Source organism: Sturnira hondurensis, unplaced genomic scaffold, assembly GCF_014824575.4.
Source record: "Sturnira hondurensis isolate 20B ecotype Veracruz unplaced genomic scaffold, ASM1482457v3 Scaffold0004690, whole genome shotgun sequence".
NCBI lineage: Eukaryota > Metazoa > Chordata > Mammalia > Chiroptera > Phyllostomidae > Sturnira > Sturnira hondurensis.
In genome coordinates, this window is record NW_028077321.1 from 195,032 (window position 1) to 211,840 (window position 16,809).

Sequence of the window (16,809 nt, forward strand, 5' to 3'; positions counted from 1 at the left end):
AAGAAAGATTTAAAAGTCTCACGCTGGCCCCAGACTCTCAGCTTGCCTGTGCCTTCCTAAACACCAGGAAATAAACTCCAAAATAAGGTGCTGTGTGACCATGTCATTGGCGCCCCACCTCCTGCCTGTCTTGCCCTCTCTTTTCTTCCCTCTCTGAGTTCTCTTGACCTGAGATAAGGCAGCATCCTCACTCCAGCATCATCCCAAATTAGAACTGAGTGCCAGAGGTTCCTCGGGTGAGGGTCTCAGATGAAATACTAGGATCCCAGTGTCACCGCTGCGTACACACTGGGCTCCCCGTGAGGCCCAGGGGAAAGAGGTGGGGTGATTTCCAGGCAAGAATTTCAGAGTCAGCTGTCATCCCAGGCAGCCTTTCCCAGACCGGCTCTGAGACAGATGTAAAAGTCAACTTTATACCTCTTAGTGTTCTTTTTTCCTTCTGTGACTTTTTTTATTAGTTTGCACAAAAATATGGAACATGTCACCCATTTGCGGGTCATCCGTGCACAGGGGCCCCACTAATCTTCTCTGAATTGTTCCGATTTTCATACGTGCGCTGGCAAAGCGAGCTCTCTTGATGTTCTGAAGTGTCTACGATATCAACACAAATTATCCACCCAAATTCTGGGTGTCTCTCCTCCAACATACCGACATTTAGATAGTTGTGAGTGTCTGGAAATATCTACTCGGATCAGTGATTTCCTCCCCTACCCAGCCCCCCTCAATTTTGGGCTAATGATTGAATCCCTGTACCTGGTATCAAGTGGCAAAATGGTCTTTTAATCACCCCAAAGACATTACCCTTTATTTCCTAATAACCGGCACCCTGGAGGTCCTGCATGCTCAGTCACAGCCCTCGGATGGACGTAGGCAGGGCCGGAACAAGCTCATTTGAGTCTTGGCAGAACACCTCCTGACCCCCCGGGCACGTCCCACCACTTCCCTCTCCCTGGGAAGCTGCCATAAGGCAGTTTTTTATCACCAAGCAGGTAAGCTAGGAGGCGCTCCATCTCACCCCTTCGGAATATCACAGTGGACTACTAAACCGCTTGGCTGCAGTCTAGAATTGGTTCCTTGGCAACAGGGTGTCCCATCATTCCTTGCAGCCATCCAGACCCATTTATTAGGTGGTGCCCTAAATCTTAAAGGTACAGCTCTCTATCGGGCAGAATGCCCTTTGGAGATAAGACCAGAAAAACCCAAGTCAAACAAAAAAAAAGCAAATATATGTAAAGAGCAAAAAAAAAAAAAAAAANCGTGCGCTGGCAAAGTGAGCTCTCTTGATGTTCTGAAGTGTCTACGATATCAACACAAATTATCCACCCAAATTCTGGGTGTCTCTCCTCCAACATACCGACATTTAGATAGTTGTGAGTGTCTGGAAATATCTACTCGGATCAGTGATTTCCTCCCCTACCCAGCCCCCCTCAATTTTGGGCTAATGATTGAATCCCTGTACCTGGTATCAAGTGGCAAAATGGTCTTTTAATCACCCCAAAGACATTACCCTTTATTTCCTAATAACCGGCACCCTGGAGGTCCTGCATGCTCAGTCACAGCCCTCGGATGGACGTAGGCAGGGCCGGAACAAGCTCGTTTGAGTCTTGGCAGAACACCTCCTGACCCCCGGGCACGTCCCACCACTTCCCTCTCCCTGGGAAGCTGCCACAAGGCAGTTTTTCATCACCAAGCAGGTAAGCTAGGAGGCGCTCCATCTCACCCCTTCGGAATATCGCAGCGGACTACTAAACCGCTTGGCTGCAGTCTAGAATTGGTTCCTTGGCAACAGGGTGTCCCATCATTCCTTGCAGCCATCCAGCCCCATTTATTAGGTGGTGCCCTAAATCTTAAAGGTACAGCTCTCTATCGGGCAGAATGCCCTTTGGAGATAAGACCAGAAAAACCCAAGTCAAACAAAAAAAGCAAATACATGTAGAGAGAAAAAAAAAAGGTTTATTGACCCACATGACTTAAAGGCAATCTAAGATAGTGATTCTTAATGAAGGTATTTGCCCACCCCCAGGTTACATGGCAATGCCTAGAGTCATTTCTGGTTGTCAGGATGCTGGGGCAGAGCATGCTACCGGCATCTAGTGGGTAGAGGCCAGGGATGGTGTTAAATATCCTACAATGTACAGGACAGAGCCCACAATGGCTATCTAACTCCAAACTGTTAACAGTTCCATGGTTGAGAAGACCTGTTCAAGGGCAATGGCTTCAGGCATGGCTGAATCTAGGAGTTCAAATCCTGTGCACAAGGCTCCACTGCTCTCCCATTCTTGACTGTTTTCCTCCACGTGGACCTCACATACACAAGCAGAACTGCTCCACTCTGTGGCCCTGCTCACGTCCTCACAGAAACAAGTCCTGTGAAAGGACAGGTATTCTTTCTAATAAACCAAAGCAAGTCTGGCTCTGAGTTTCCTTGGCTGCCCAGGAATCTCTTTAACCTAAGGAAGTGGGGGTGAGGGTGAAGAGGGAGATTACACTGACTGTCAAGGTCAAATTTAAAGCTGGAGGCTACTGGTCATGTCTTCCACAGGGATTGAAGAGGGGAGGGACTACTTGCCCGAAACAAAATCAAGGTGGCCTACCAGGAGGAGGCGGCATGGACGCTGGGCACACAAAAGCAGCAGTCCCCTACAGCCCCAAGTTTCCAAATGAAAGGGGTCGGAGAGGAACTGGGTTATAGTGAGAGACACATACCATGGAGAAAGGAAAGAGTGAAATAGAGGGGGGAACCGCAAATGTGGGTTCACTGCGCTTACCAGAAAGCGTGTACAACTGAGGGTTTGCAGCCACTCTCTTTATTTCTTTCATTTTTTTCTTTGATTGGGAGAACAATTATAAATACGTGTGACCTGCAAACACCTTCCGCACATTTGACAAACCTGTGCAAGAGAAACTATTTTTGCAAACTACGGCATATTATACAAGCAAAATGAAATGCGTTACTAGGGCCCCAGATAGTGGAGCTGTAAAACACGTATTTCCCTCGGGGTTCTGTTTCCACAGAGAGATCAGCTTTATTTACCTGTGTTGAGATTAAAGTATGGTGCATTAATTCCTTAACAAAGAAAAGGAATGGGTATCGTAGGATCAACACCATCAGCCTTCTCTTGGATTCAAACCTCTCGGGCAGCTCCTTACTCTACCTAGGGGCCTGGCTGATATGTTTTAATCTGCCCACAATAGCCTCTGATAAACAGAGAGTGGGTCCCAGCCAGCAGAAGGCTGGGGCTCCTCACTCAGTGGAGGAGTGGGAAGGCCCTCTCCCTCTCCAATGCAAGGGGCTAGCCTCGGAGGGGAGGGAGGAGCTTGCATTCCTTGTGGTCTGGCAGTGATCAGAAAGGCATGCTGGGGTGTGACCGCAGCAGATTTACCCCAAAGGCGCAGTGGCTCCTTTGCTTCCCTCCCCCCACGGTAATTAGAGCCCCAGCACATTCCTTCCACCCACAACCTGGGGAGCTGGGAGCTGTTGGGGCAGATCTGTGGGGCTCCTGCAGCCTGGCCTGGCCATCCAGGGCCAGGCAATTCTCAAAAACATGCCTGCCCGTTGTCCCAGGGCCAGCCCCTGTCCACCCCACCCCTGGCAGGGGGGAAACCCCACTGACTGATATTTGGAAAAAAGGAAGACTGACACAGGGCGAAAGAGGCACTCCCGCCATCCTCTCTATTTCTGATCTCAGTTTGGTCTTGGTCCGACTGTCTCCACAGGGCACGTTAGGGGCATTCCGGGCAGGGCAATTCATTGTAAGGGACGCTCTGAGGCATTGACGGACGCTCGTGTTTACTGAATCCTCGTGATGACTGAAAGAAAACATGCATGCCCTTCCAATCTCTGGGTTTGCCTCCTGTCTCGGGGGAACCGACCCCAGCCTCATGGCACCGTTGCCTGGGTGAGGCTCGTGACAGGCGTGTCGAGCCAGTCTGTTCTGAGCTCCGGTCCCTGCAGAAACTCCATTACCGAGCAGCCACGCCTCTCTTGAATGGTAGGGGCTGCTGCCTCCTAAGCATTCAACTCCTAAGCATTCAACCCCACATTTGCCAGGCCAAAATGTGAGAAAACGGAAATGAGGACCCACACGAGGAGCCATCACACAACAAGCGTTTACAGAGCTCGCACAGCACACACAGCACGCACAGTGCCTACTGGCGAGGGGGGCGGTCCAAGGAAGAATAAAGGCACCCTCCCGTAGAGCAAGGGGCTCCCAGTGGGTACAGGCGATAAACAGAGTCATCACCCACCGTGGAAAAGCAATGGGAGGAAGCATCCTCATGCAAAATGAGGTTCTATCCTGCAGGTACCGGCCCGTTTGTGGGTTGTTAGCTTATCACCCTGTGAAGGGTGTTTTTATGTGTGGGATGGATGGGATGGGGGTGGAGAAAACAACGCAGAAAACACCAGAGAGTGTCACAGTCGGTAAAAGTAAGTCTTGTGTTTTCAAGCATGTACACTGTCCTGCGATGCAAAATGTTATTTCTAACTTGGAGTCACGTTCAAAAACCTTCGAAAAACCCAGTGTGTGTAATTTGGCATCCTGAACGAAATTGTAGGACAGCAAAAGGCCGTTGGGGAAATACAGTGAAATCTGAATGAAGGGCAGAGTTTAGTAAATGGTAATGAAACGGCATTGGCAATACAGAAAACTGCATTTGCAACGTGGACCAGAAACAGCCGTGAAAATGTGTCACGAAGTGAAACTCAATGTCAGAGTTTGGGAATATCTGCGGGCGTGGGGCGGCTGGCTCTCTGTGCAGTGTCAGTCAGTTCAGGTATTTCCCCACCAGCCCCGGGAGGCGCAGGGACAGGGTCAAAGTGAAGAAATGGTGACTCAGCAAGACTCTCCCAAGTCACTCAGCTGAGCAGCCGGAGCACCAGGTCCCGCAGCCTCAGACTCTGACCAGAGAAGGTCCTGCCGTACTAGCGTCTAGGCTGAGAGACTCGCCGAGGTTTCAGAAAAGAGTCCCCCCACCAGGATTTCGTGGGTTCAAACTGCACACGTTCCTCTCCTGGGAGCAAACGTCCCTCTAGTGACAGCCACACTGATGCTGTTGGCTGTCAACTCCTAAGGAAGCCACCCGGTTTGGGCCCAGGATGTGACAAGGGAACCAAGTCTTCCAGGTTCTTAGCCCACCACAGCCTGTGCCCCTCAGACAGAAGGAGCCAGAAGAAGAAGAGACGGAAAAGCAGAAAGACCAGGGTTTCTCCCGGGAGGGAGGAGCCAAGTGAACTGGGCGGACTGGAGCCCCGCCCTGGCTGGGATGGGTGAGCCGTCCCCCCATTTATGTTCAGTTTCCCACATGCAGGGGTGTGGGGGGTCCTCCCGCACTGACCCCTCCCCATCAGTGCCCATCAGAGGGCGCAGGGCCGGGTTTGCTGACCGGGGTGTCCACATGGAGTAGGTTCTGGAAGCCGAGGTTTGTCTTGGACACAGACAGCTACGCTCCTGCTGGAAGATCATCAGGCTCCATGTCCCCATGTGTCAGCGCATTCGGGGGGTCAGGGACACAGCTTCTGGGGCCCCCACCCACCCCCATTTCCTCTGTCAAGTCAGCAGTTGGATGGGGCGACCTTGGGGATTTCTCCCAGCATCCTCCAGCAGCTGGCAGGGAAGTCACCCAGCAGGCCTTGCTGCGCACATGCTCTCGGCCAGGCCCGGCTCCCGGCTCTGGGGGTGCAGCTGTGACTGTGACCCCAGTCCTGCTCCCAGAGACCTTGCACTTGTGGCAGGAGACAGGCAGCAAGCAAGAAATCCAAGCAACCCTCAAGACAATTTCAGAGAATAAAACGTGCAGGGGAGAAATTGAAGCAGGCTGACTCGGGGGAGTGACAGGCGTGAATGGGCTGGGATGGGGACTCGGGGAACTCAGAGGGGACATTAGACCTGGGTCCTGAAGAAGGAGAAGGAACAGATGGTGGGAGGGGCCAGGAAGGGGGCTCTTGGCAGAGACAGCAGGAGGGCAGAACCTGTGTCACAGCTAATCCACCTGTCACACTGTGGGACCCACAGAGAAACAACACTGAACCTGTCCCAGACAAAAATCCCTACAATTGCATCTGGGGCCATTAACGGACCCTTCAAAAAGTACTTAAGAATATAGACTCTGGTGCCAGGCTCCCTGGGTTCAAATCCCAACTCCCCCACTCATTGGCTGAGTGAACATGAGCGAGTTACTTAACTCTGTGCCCGTTTCCTTATCTGCAGGATGCAGGGCTGTAGGGAAGGTTAAATGGCTTCCCACACGTAGCACCCTAACACTGGCCTGCGGTCTATGTTCTGCACTGTTACAGCTTGGGTGGAAAAGTCCAGGGTATTGCACAGGGTCCTCAAAAGCCAATCAGGGTAGACCAGGGTGTCCAGATTGACGTGCAAAGGGTGTAATTGAAAGACAAGCACAGTTGGCACCGGAACATTAGCTTTCCTGGAGCCTGTGCCCAAATTTTTACATAGGCAAGGAATTTAACGGCAGCCTGGCAACTCTTCAAAAAAACTAATTACCCCTGCTAGTCGCCCCTCCCTACACTCTCTGTTTAACCTGTACTCTCCCTTCCCCCACCCACCCCTAGAGGGGTCTCTGAGGTGGCCATTGTCCATGCCGGGCTGCAGGGTGGGCTGCAGGGCTCACGTCAGCCCAGCTGTTTGGGCCCCTCAGCCAAGCCCCTCCCTGGCCCATCGGCACAGACCAGCCACGTGAGTTCAAACTAACATGTCACCCAAAGAACTGGAGCAGGGGGTGTTTTCTGTAGACGGGACAGGAGCAGGAAACAGGCAGGTGGGGTCTGTGCGGAGTTGGGGCAGGGGTTGGTGGGTCGTGTGGTTGGACCGCTGGCTTCCCCTGGGACAAGCCCTGCTTTCCCATAGGACCTGGGGAGGGAGGGAGCAGGCTGGACACGGGGTTCAGCAGAGGCAGCAGAGCTGAGGGAGGTGCCCCGGCCTTAGTGGCTGGACTGAAGTGACATGTGTGCAGGGCAAGTCACCAGGATTCGGGGCAGAGGCTCCAAGGGAGGAGCGGATGGCAATACAGGGAGGAAACCGAGAAGACAAGCCATCAGCTCCTCTCCCACCCACCCCTACTCTGCCAGGACCCCCGTGGTGCTCTCTGCAGGAGGTGGGTGTCAGTCCTGGGTGCTGGACCCGGCTGTCATTGCTGCCCAGGCCCCAAGAACCAGGAGCAGAGGGAACAAGCAGGGCCCAGGGAGAGGCAGTGAGTGGGAAGCACCAGAGGGGCTGGGAGCACCTGCCTTTGCAGTGACCAAAGGGGGAGAAAGTGAGCATCGGGTTCATGGGCAGTGGGCCCCTCCCGGGAGGTCTCCAAGGACAGTGGGTGAGGGGACAGCAGAACCCACCGGGGATGGCTCCATGCAGCCCCTTCCCGGCTGCCCTGGGACCCCACAGCCCAGCCCCCAACTGCCTTGAAGCCCCACATCTCAGGCCCAGGTACAGGGCCTCTAGCTCTCCCCTTCTCTCCAGTTTTGGTGACCTGGGTGGGTACCAAGAACGTCAACCGTGTTCCCAGCCCCTGGCACTCACAACCCATGCCCTGATGTCCAGCATCCTCAGCTGGGTTCCCACACCTGGCCCTGCCTCCTGTCCCCATTCCTGGCCCCCCTCGGGCCTGTGCACAGCCTCAAATGACGATGCCCCTCAGCATTGGGAGGAGCCCGGACACTGCTGGTGGTCCCTCTAGATGACACAAAGGAAATGGTGCTTGAATTTCTCCCCCCATCACCCCCCCGAAATGCAGGAGAGGGGACTTGGTGCTGCTCCTCCCGGCCACAGCCACTTTCACAAGGGCTGAGAAGCAGAGGGCAAGGCGCCCCTGTTCCCAAACTCCCACACACAGGTGAACAGCCTGCCCACAGATGCGCCCAGGCGGCAGCCAACCAGCAGATAATGACGCCGTGAACGCGCAGAGTCCTGCCCGGATTTCAGTTTTAAGAAGTAATTTGCAAGAAATAATTTGCTGGATTGAGCGGCTGCCAGGAGTCCTGGCTGACTGGCATTTTCTCTTGGCAACTGTTCTCAGGCTTTGGAGCCGGATTGGGGCTGGGGGCTGTGCCTTGGCCTCAGGGGACCCTCGAGATCTGCAGGGAGCTGCAGAGGGCACAGGCCCATTTACGGACACTTATGGAGACCTGCAGGCTGCCATAGCACAGCATGTCCCTGCTAACTAAGGACAGCGGCAGTTGCTGTCCATCAGAGCTCATGAAAGATGCTTGCCTTGGTCCCAGGGGCACATGGGAGCAGACCAGACGCCAAAACCTGGCGCCTGCCACACGGCATCCCGCAGAAGTGAGCCTTTATGGAGAGATGACCGAAGCAAGGGAGATGGTTATTTAGGGGCTTCTATCTGGGTTTCTGCTGGGGTCAGCTCCGCCCACATGGGGTGGGGGCGGATACAGGAGGAGGACAGTGTCCTGAACCTGCCCCTGCCCTGGCCACTGGGGCCTGGGGGCTTTGCATGGGGTGATGGGGGACCACAGATGGTCTGGCAGCAGGGGACTCACACAGGGGCAAAGGCCAGGGACGGGAGGGGTCTGGGCTCTCAGGAAACCCCAGGAAGAGGGACGTCACTCTCCACTCCAGGTCGGTCAGAGCCATCAGGATGGGGCCTTGTCCTCTCATGTCCCTGGAGCTCTGAGTCCTCCTCTTATCTGTGTCTGCCACCCGCACGCCACCCAGCCAGAGCCATACACACAGGACATTCTGGAATGACTGTTTCTCTCCATGGGTCAGAGGTCACACTGTGGACTCATGGCCCGGCACCAGTCGGCAGACATGTCTTGTTTTGGTGTTTTGGAGAAACGCGAATCCAACGTCAACGCAGAGAGTGCCTGAGATTTCCTTTGAGAACCTGATTCCTTGATTCTCTTAAGGTCTCAGGAGATGGAGCCACCTCGGGCCACATCCTCTCAATCAGCAGTTGGTGGCACATAACCCGCCCTCTGCACTGTCTCCCAACACGGGGCCCAGGACCTGTCACCCACACTCCCGCTCTGTGTTGTCCACTTGCTTCTGTGAGACAGCTTCTCCCCCTCTCTGCTGTGGCCCCTTCTATGAAGGAAACTCTGATAAACCCTCCCCACCCCAGGGCTGGGGGATCGGCCGACTCAGTCCCCAGAACCTCTGGGAGCCTGCCTGGCAAGTGTGGTCCCTCAAGAAGTGCCAGCGGTTGGCCGGCTGGGTCTGGCCCCTCCCTCCTGCTGTCACTCCAGCTGGGGTTTGAGGCCCTGCTGCAGATGGAGGCAATGAATTTAGCTGTTCCTCTCCCGCCTTCCTTCCCCGCTCCCTCCCCAGCCCCTCTACCCTGCTCGTTCCACACGCAGAGAGGGAGAACAGCAGAGCTGGGAGCCCGCCCACCGGGAGTCCTCATTTCCAGAGGCCTGGTCACTGCCAATCACTGCAGACCCTCCAGGGGGCACATTCAGATCCTCTCACATGTCTTGCCCCTGAGTGGTCAGCCCTCATCCCCCAGCGAGTTCAGGGCTACACAGAGATGTCACCAAATTTTTTTAAATGGTATTTTATTGTGCTTCAATTACAGTTGTCTGCATTTTCCCCCCACCACTCCCCACCCAACCCCAGCCAAACCCTCTCCCTCTTTTGCATCCAGCCTCCCTCACGGTTCTGTCCATGTGTCCTTTATAGTAGTTCCCGAAAACCCTTCCCCTTCATTATCCCCTCCCCCTGCCCCTCTGGTTACTGTCAAATTGTTCTTAATTTCTATGTCTCCAGTTATATTTTGCTTGCTTTTTCCTTTTGTTCATTATGTTCCAGTTAAAGGTGAGATCATATGGTATTTGTCCCTTACCGCCTGGCTTATTTCATTTAGCATAATGCTCTCCAGTTCCATCCATGCTGTGGCAAAGGGTAGGAGCTCCTTCTTTCTTTCTGCTGCTTAGTACTCCAGTGTGTAAATGTACTGTGGTTTTTTGATCCACTCATTTGATGATGAGTACTTAGGTTGCTTCCAGCACTTGGCTGTTGTAAATTGTGCTGCTATGAACATTGGGGTGCATAGGTTCTTTTGGATTGGTGTTTCAGGGTTCTCAGGATATAACCCAGCAGTGGAATTACTGGGTCAAAAGGTAGTTCCATTTGTACTTTTCTAAGAGATGTCACCAAATTCACGAGAGAGCTCTTTCTCTCCCCCTGTGAGCACTGAGCCCCTTCAGAACTCACCAGGTGTCATCTGACGTCGGGCCAAGTGCGCATGTGACACCCTTGGAAGTGATCAACAACTGGAACCCAGTTACTCCTGGCTGTACCCTTCACCCCACCTCAGCCCCAGCCCCCTCCTGAGGGCCAAAATCGCCAACCACACACACACAAACACACACGCACACACAGAGCAGATGCCCCGTGTGTGCCTTCCCGCCTCACAGAACAGTGAGCGTGCCCAAGAGTGAACCCCCCATCAGCATGAAGTCACCTGAGAGGTGGTGGGAGCCTGAAGCTTTTCAACTTACAAGCAGGTAGCAGGCTGGGTCGCCATGGAGAGCTGGTGGCCCGGGACCAGGGCCCACCCTCAGGATCTATGGCCTCCTCTGAATAGCAGGGTTACACGGGGCTCTGAGGGGAGACGGGTCACAGCCTGGCATTTCAATGATGCTGACTTGCTGTGTGAGTGTGCCAGTGTGTGTGTGTGGGGGGGGACAGCACGTGTGCATGTGTGTTCATTTGCACACATATGTCCAGACCCCACATGTATGGGATGAAAACTGAATGGCCCCAAAGGTCTGGGGGACACACGTCCTATTCTAGCCAAGGGCTGAGGCTTCAAGGGGTCAATTTGAGTGGACAATTCCCGCTGCTGTCCCGCAGCTGCTGACTCAACACCGAGGCCATCGGCTGCTCCGGGCTCCAAGGGTGCCCACCTCGCCCCCTCCCCCGCCTTCCTCAGGCATCAGTGCCCGCCCCTTTCCCTCCGTGTGCCTTCCTGGCCTCCCCCTTCCCCCTCTCACATCTCGGCCACACCCTTCTTTGTCCTGCAGGGCCCTGCCCCCCGTGGGTCATGAAAGGGGAGCATCATAGCCTGCCACTGTCCTGTAGGGACTACCCTGACACAGGTGTGTGCCCACTTTTGTCTTACAAATCCACCCTAACTTAGGTAAAATACATGCATGCACACACATGCACGCACACATGTGTTTGAGTACCCATGTGTGTTCGTGTACTTGCATGCACAGAATGTAAACAGACCAAGAGCAAGCTCTCACCTTATACCTTAGTTTTGTTTTCCCCAGAAGCAGACTTTCAAGCAAGGCTTCACGTTCAAGTACTTTATTTGGAAGATGGCCCCACGCAGTATCAGTCAGGTGGGGTAGGAAGACAGGCCGGGATTTCGTCAATAAACATCCTGCCTGCTTCTCTGGGAAACAGACAAGGGCTTTTCTGCAGGCCTTGGGGCCCGGCCCGACCGAGGTCTGCACCCCCAGCAAGTTCCTAGTGTGGGAAATGGGGCCCAGTCCCACTGGGGATCCCGCAGCACAGAGCTTTACTGCGGGGTCACCCCATCCGGCCCCGGGAGAGCGGAGGGTCACCCCAACTCCTCCAGACCCAGCTGGGGACCCCGGGGCACTACCTTCCCAGCCCCTCAGTTGATTTCCCAGCACCTGTCATGGCAGGTGCTGGGAGGAAGGGAGAGCAGGGACGTGGGGTACAGAGTGGTGACAACAAGGGGTCAGAGCGGCCTAACCAGGGAGGGAGGGGAGGGAGAGACCCAGGGCTTGGTGCTGCTCCAGACACGTGCCTCCCCGTTGGGCCCCTCCTGCCACCTTCCCTCGTCCTCTCCAGGCTCCACAAATCAACGCAGCCCAGACCCACTGGGCCCGGGTGACTCCCAGGTCCTGGGACACCAAGGCCAGGACACGAGTTGTTCAGACACTGTTCAGTGCACCCAGTAAGAGACACGTGTCACACCGTGACCTAGCACACTGGCGCGAGTTCGTGTAGAGTTCCCCATCGCCCGTTCCCTCCCCGCACTCTGACATTTCCTGATCCAGTCCGCTCCGGTCCATTATGGATTTAATTGCCAGCTTGGCCTCTGCATTGATCTCACACCCGCTAATGCATCTCTGGCTGCGATCCAATCATCTCCACCCTGGGAAACGGGTGGGGGGTGTTCGACCAGGTGCCATTTATCCTTCGGTGAGGGGCCAGGTTCACCCGAGATGCACCTTCTCCTTCTCCAGAGGGGGGACACAGCAGCAGGGGGGACACAGGGAGTGCCCACGAGACCCTGACAGGTCACAACCAGCAGCACCACGGGGGTGGCTGGTGTTGGGGTGGGGCCGTCCCTCCCAGAGGACAGGCCAGGCGGTGGGAGCCAGGCAGCAGCACCCTGTGGTGGCTCAGCCATGCGGACCCAGCAGGGAGCAGGCCCCCCAGACACAGCCCTGAGGGAGCAGCAGGCCCTGAGCTGGCTGGCTGCCCTTCCCCAGAACCCTGCACCCACCCCTGATCCGCACAGGGGTCCCGGCTCTCAGGGGCTCGCAGACAGAGAAGCAGACAGAGAAGTAGGCAGAATGAGGCTGCCAACACCACTGGCCAGAGCCGTCCTGACTGCTACCCTGTGGTTCCCATCAGCTCACCTCCTCCAGCCAATGCTGGATCCCACGCACATCACCTCACCCCTGCTCACCCGGCCCTCGGAGGCAGACGCATGACTCTGGCCCTGGTGCCGGTGGTGGCTGCGACAGTAATGATGACAGTAAACAGCACCTGACCCTCCAGAGCACCTGCCACGTGACCCACCAGGACGGTGCCAAAGGGCTTCCTCTACATGGGCCAGTTCTCTGAGGTCTGACCTGTATACCTCCTCTCAAGAAATGAGATGAGATGTTCCCTCATCTTGGTTTCTAATGGACTTATTTTAAAAACTTAACTTATTTATTTTTAGAGAGGATAAGGGAGGGAGAAAGAGAGAGAGAGAAACATCACTGTGCTGTTGCCTCTCATGTGCCCCGCACTGGGCACCTAGGCCACAACCCAGGCATGTGCCCTGGCTGGGAATTGAACCAGCCTCCCCTTGGTTCACAGACGGACATTCAACCCATGGAGCCCACCAGCCAGGGCCTGATGAACTTATTTACAACCAGGTGTTGCCAGGTTTTGCTGATTTTACCTACCAAGGCAGGTTTTCCTCTCAGTCTCACCCAGAGTAGGGGGTCGCATGGTCGTCAGGAGGCCATTATTCCCACAGGGACATTCTCAGTCCTTTTTGAGGCCTAGGAGGCAGCAGAGCTGACTAGTTCAAACCCAACTCTGCTACGTCCTGCTGTGTGGCCTTTGGCAAGTTGCTTAAACTCTCTGTGCCTCCGTTTCTTCATCCAAAGAACACATAAGTCCAGGAGACAGCAGTCTGCTGCCCCAGCAGCTGGCACTGAGGCATTTACACTTTTTTCCTCTTCTAAAAAGTCTTAGAGATCTGTCTTCACCTATTTTTTAATTATTTCGTTGGGACAAATGCCTGTGAATGGAACACAGGGCTGAAAGCTAGGCACTCTCAGTGTGGCCAAATTGCCCTCCAGAAAGATTGGGCCAAGAGGTATGGCTTTATTTAATGAAAAATTTCTCCACCGAACGCTTCCTTCTAATCCACCCTTTGCCTTTATTAGGCTTATACACCTCCTCAGACTCCTCATTTCCTAGATCATAATCTTGGAACCCAATACACGGTCTTCTCTCAGGCTGCTATTGATATCAGATACATCAGGCACCGCGTGAGCCCTGCCGAGCCTTCGGGGAGGAGGCAAGACTGTCAGAGCTGCAGAGACTACTATTTGCTAGTCCACGGAAAGGTCGAAACTGGAGTGGGCGCAGAGGGGCAGAAAGAATCAATCTCGTTACGTGAGGCACGCAGTCGGGATGTCCACTCTGCTCCGGGCTCACAGTGTGCGGCGCAGCAGATCGGGCACAGGGTGGGCACCCAGTCACCCTGTAGAAGGAGTGGCAGAGGCGTGTTCCAGACACGGGCAAGAGCAAAGGCAAAGACCCTGAGGCAGGAATGCGCTCGGCCCATTTAGGGCAAAGAAAAGAGGCCGCCCTGGCTGGTGTGGCTCGGGGAATTGAGCGCCGGACTGCGAACCAAAAAGTCGCCAGTTCAATTCGCAGTCAGGGCACACACCTGCGTTGCGGGCCGGGTCCCCAGCTGGCGGCACGCAAGAGGCGACTGATCGATGTACCTTCGATGTTTCTCTCCTTCTCCTTCTCCCTCCCTTCCTCTGTCACTAAAAATAAATAAAATCTTTAAAAGAAAAGAAGCCAGTGTGGCTGAAATAGACTAGAAAAACTCATCCCAAGTTCGCCCAGAATTTTCCCAGTTTTAGCATTCCAAATCCTGTGTGCCAAGAAAATGCCTCAGTCCAGAGCAAACCGGGACAGTTGGTCACCGTGGGCTGGAGCAGCGTGAGCAAGAGTGGGCAGAGTTGTCTGCTGTCTCCCGTCATTGTCATTGACTCTTATCTAGACCAGGGGTGTCAAACTCATTCTCACCAGGGCCCTCATCAGCCTCAAGGTTGCCTTCAAAGGGCCAAATATAATTTCAGCTCCTTAATAGTTAAGGGGTAGTTACAGTTACACAGTCCTAAAATTATAGCAGCCCTTTGAAGGCAACTGCCAGGCTGATGTGGCCCCTGGTGAAAGTAAGTTGGACACCCCTGATCTAGACAAAACAAAGACTATATTTCCCAGCCTCCCTTGCAGTCAGGGGTAGTCATGTGACAGGCTATGGCCAATGGGGAAGAGATCTGTGTGCTCTGTGGCTGCGTCCAGCCCTTGAAGAAAAAGGAAGATCCCTACCCTTTCTGCCCCTCCTCCCCCTTCCCGCTGACTAGCTTAGGAACCTGACAGACCTTGTGGGAAAAGCCTCCCCTTAAGGATGGCAGATTAGCAAAATGGAAGGAGCCCGAGACCCTGAGAACCATGGAGAAGACTCACCCTACAAGCTTGAACTTCCTGTTGTTCTGGCCCGGTAGAAAGATGGGGTTGCAGAGGCTGGCAGGAGCCTGATCCTGCCCCATAGGCCTAGGTGAGGGAAGAAAGAGACGATGAAAGAATCAAAAGGCCCCACCCGCGTGGGTGCCCCCCCAAACCCCACCATGTAAAGTAAGAGGATTTTCCCCACTTTCCCTTCAGGACTTTGCAAGACACTCCGTGTAGTTTTAGGTGATTATCTCTTGAAGAGTCCTTTAAGATCATTTAGATCTGCCCCTTTGGTTTACCCACAGGGAAACTGAGGTCCCGGGAGGGAATGGCCTGTCAGGTCCTCAGGAAAAGGCCAGTGTCCTGGAATATTCTCTTTCGTCAAATGGCCATAATCTGCTCCTCTATCTACTGAGAACCCGATGCAGCTATTTCTTCCTTCCTTTCTTTACTCATTAAATACTTTTTGAAAAGCAAGATGTTCTCAGGAGCCTCAGTTACTGTGTGTCTTGAGGAAGGAGAGTCCTTTATAACCAATGCCTCCAATGAGCCCAGCGAGTTTTTCCTGACCCAAAGGCGCAGGGGAGAAAGGGACAGGACCTTTCCTCGCCTGCTCTCCCCAAGCCCCTTTACTGCCCCCACCTCCAGGCTGATGTAATCTCACAGCTGCTGTCTCCTCCGTCCTGTGGGCTCACCTTCCCCCTCCCAGTGGCCAGAGGGGCTCCTCTCACCCAGGACCTAGCCGGGGTGCTGCTGGCTCTCAGCTACTCCAGACCTTCCAACTGAGCCCACAATGAACCTGCAACCCGCCCCCCTAGACCAACATCCTCTGCATCCCCTGACACCTTGAACTCCCCCACCTCTGTGACCACGCCCTCCCCCCCCCTCCCCCCCGACTCAGCCCCAGCACGCACTGGCTTCTGTGCCTCAGCCCCTCTGTTCCCTCTGCCTGGAAACCTCTGACGGTTTCCCTCACTTCCTGCTCAATGCGCAATGTCACCAGGTCCGGGCAGCCCTTCTGCCCACCTGTGTAAAATAGCGCATCTCCTCCCTCTCCAGCCCCGTCTACATTTACGGTGCTTACATTTATCTCTAATCAATCACCAGCTTTATAGTAGATATTCCTTTTGTGTATTTGCTTGTCGCCGCTCCCCCAGGAGAGTGGAGGTTTCATGAGACCGAAACCTTGTCTGCCGGGTCCACAGCTGTGGACCCAGTACCTGGACAGGGTCTCTCGGTGAACGACGAAGAGCCTGTTGGGAGAATAAGCCCCTGTGCCCAGCGCCTGCAGCTACCAATCAATCTCAACAGGCATGATCGACGCCGGCCACCTGCTCACCAATGTCAATGTCATTCTTCTTCCTGAGCCCAGGGGACAATGACATTTCCCAGCAAACTTGCAGTGAATTTCGGGACATCTACCTGAGTTCTGACCCAAAGAACAAAGGGGCAAGGGATGTCAGGCATTGCCAGGCAGGCCATAGCACCGTCTGCATGAGCCTCTCCTCTCCTGTCCCCTTGCACAGTGACCTTGAGCCCACAAGTCGAAGATGGTGACGCCATGAGGTTGAACCCCTGAGCCACCACTCGGAGGAGAGGCTGCCTGGGGAGCTGCCCCACTCAGTCAGACTGAGCTACCCTCCGAGGTGTGGAGGCTGATGTCATAGCAGCTGCTGATACTCATCCTGACTAATGCACAGACACTATTTAATCATACTCTGGCCTGTAAACTCTGAGTTTGGTGAGGTGTGACCAGGAGAACACCCAGGCTGACGTCCCTCCTTGCCCCAGGTCCACTGATCAGAACCCGGTCACCGGGTGAGCAGAACCCAAGTCCTGCCCACCTGCACCCCGGCCATGGCCAGAGCAGGCCACAGGC

The 16,809-nt window shown here is 54.6% G+C and overlaps 1 non-coding gene across 1 annotated transcript; it reads right to left on the reverse strand.

The window, feature by feature from the left end:
• Positions 1-465: 465 nt before the first annotated feature.
• On the reverse strand, positions 466-568 carry LOC118986899 (U6 spliceosomal RNA). Its single transcript, XR_005066483.1, has one exon. It is a non-coding gene; the product is annotated as a U6 spliceosomal RNA (small nuclear RNA).
• Between the last annotated feature and the right edge of the window lie 16,241 nt (positions 569-16,809).